A 2,515-nucleotide genomic window follows, 5' to 3' on the forward strand; every position below is an offset into this window, starting at 1 on the left:
TACTGATATTATGGAATATATTAATTATGTCACCTGTCCATAACTTTTGGTCAGATTGTCAAAGAACCCCCCCTGACTGTAGTTTTGTTGAAGGTTGTAGCTTACCCCACATCATCTGGCTAACTTTGCCCCATAGTCACCATTTTGGTAAAAACGGCCTAGCTTAGCAATTCAGGCTAACTTTTAGCTTAATGATTCACATGGTTTTATATGTTGACAAATCACCAACATGTACCATACACAACTTTAGACCTAGATAAATTTGCTTTGGCACAACAGCTAGTATACCTGCAATGCAGAAAATTTACTTTAACAAGCAAAAAACAACTTACCTCTTGTCCCATGTGCTTCTCCTCTTCACATCAAAATAAAAATGATGGAGTCCTTCAGAATGTATGCTCACATGACGCCAAATGTGCATAGTTGCCTATAAACAGGGTCAACTTACCCACTGGCTCATCTTACCCCACTCTCCCCTAAACAATTTTGGGGCAGAAACACGCTCCAAAACATGTTAACGTTAGCCGTATAGCATTCTAGGGCTAACGTGCTAGCAAACAGTTGCCTAAACTAGCTAGTTTTCGGCTTACTGTAGCTAACTTTAACGTTCGGCCACATTACTTCTGGACAAATTATGGATATGTTAAGTTAAATATTTACCGATCTTTTAACTCTCGCTTGTCCTCCACCAACCCACGGAAATACAAATATCTGCTTTAGCTTTCTAAATGTTCAACTTTCTTTACCAGCTGCAACTAACGTGATATCTTTATTTGGTGCTTGCAGGTAATGTAGCTAGCTAGCTAGTGTATAAATTAACGTTACACCAAGCTCGTTTACTAAAAAACACCTGCTGCTGATGCTGGATAAAGGGGTTCATTAGGGAAGTGAGACTGAATAATTAAACAATTGCTGAAACAAATTAAAATTTACCCGAGTGTATTTGGGTGGCATCAGATTATTTATTGTATTTGGGATGAAACAACTCTTTCGTAAGTTTTTATTTTTATTGTAAAATATGAAAATGCTCCCAGAAAGGTTTGCACAATAGATACAATTAACTACAAGTGATCAACAGCTGTTCAGAGATTGCACCAAGTTTAAAAATCCATTAATATTTCATTGTCCTAAAATCCAATTTGTATGGTAGAAAAAAATAAGATTTTAGTGAAGGAGGCACAGGAAGTTAGGCCTAGGTAGAAAGACAAGCTCACACCTAACTGTCCTCCCTCTTACGCTATAAATCCTCATAATCTCAGTTATCATTTGAATACAGTTCACGTCATCAACCCGTTGTCTTAATACATCCATTCATCACCCCTGCATGTATGTGGGAGTTCTTGTTCAGGTATATAGCTACAGTTCTGTAAATCGACTTCAGCTTGTCCTTGTTAACCTTGTTAACTCTGTGTGGCACCAGTCTCCGGTCTGTCTCCCGCAGTGACCATGCCATTCAGCCGTGATTGCTTGGCCTCTGGACCGGTCCTGATACCTTGGTGACAGTGGACCGTGACCACCCACAATCCCCAACGTCACATGGACCCGATGCCCTGGAGTGAATCTGAGCTGTATTGTGTCCTCACATAATCTCTTGATGGTGGGACACTGGTGGATAATCTTAATTTGGTTTAACATTTAACCACAACATCCAGGTTTTTATATGTTATGTTTTAAGACACATGTACCACTCTTTAGTTGAGGCAAGGATGTACTGTACTTGCTGGGTCTTGATTTAGTGAAAATAAACACGAATAACAAAAAAGATTAAATACGGCGTGAAAAAAGAGGAGATCTACAGCTGATCTGTAGAATCACTGATGACACATTTTAGTTCACAGATCAGTAATAAAAATTAAATAGCTCTGACCCTTAACATAAACAAAAGGATTGTGGGAACAAAAATGTATGACTGTTTATCCCAGAATTTAAATTAAATGGGTATATGTGCACAGGAGGAACTATAACTAATATGTTTAACTATCACCTCGAAAGTGATTAACAAAAGCAGGCCACCTCAGACAGGTATCCAAAGCCATAAGTCAAACCACATTCATTTTGTCTCAAGATAATACACAATGGGTTTTCCCATGTAGACGTTTCCCAAATGTATAACAGAAATCAATTCTTGTGACCCTCTTTGGAAACAAGGTGTCTTCCAGTCTTTGGGAATCAGATCTTTTGGCTAGTAGGCTACATTTCCTGTCATCACAGCTGATTTTATATAAGAGGGAAGTGATAAGGGAGTATAGTATTAGTATTATATATACATTGGAAAACAGGTGAAAAATAAATCTAACATGCCTAAATTCCCTGCCTATTCTCTTAACAGATTAAAAGTAGAATTTTAGACCCAGCTTGTGATACAGATAAATGAACTTCTGAGAGAGGTAGCGGACTTTGAGACTCCAACATAATTCAGGCCTACAGCCGGTCAATATGATAATGATCACCATCATTCATCAGTACCAATGTTTCCAATCAGACGCAGCAATGCTTCTTAGTGTCTGTTGACCTG

The 2,515-nt window shown here is 38.4% G+C and overlaps 1 protein-coding gene across 1 annotated transcript in view; it reads right to left on the bottom strand.

The window, feature by feature from the left end:
• LOC120566885 (serine/threonine-protein phosphatase 2A 55 kDa regulatory subunit B gamma isoform) overlaps positions 1-755 on the bottom strand; it is a 34,311-nt gene extending 33,556 nt beyond the window's left edge. The window contains exon 1 of the mRNA XM_039813562.1: positions 661-755. The gene's annotated coding sequence lies outside the window, so the exon portion shown is untranslated. The remainder of the gene's footprint in view (positions 1-660) is intronic.
• Between the last annotated feature and the right edge of the window lie 1,760 nt (positions 756-2,515).

Source organism: Perca fluviatilis, chromosome 10 (genome assembly GCF_010015445.1).
Source record: "Perca fluviatilis chromosome 10, GENO_Pfluv_1.0, whole genome shotgun sequence".
Taxonomy (NCBI): domain Eukaryota; kingdom Metazoa; phylum Chordata; class Actinopteri; order Perciformes; family Percidae; genus Perca; species Perca fluviatilis.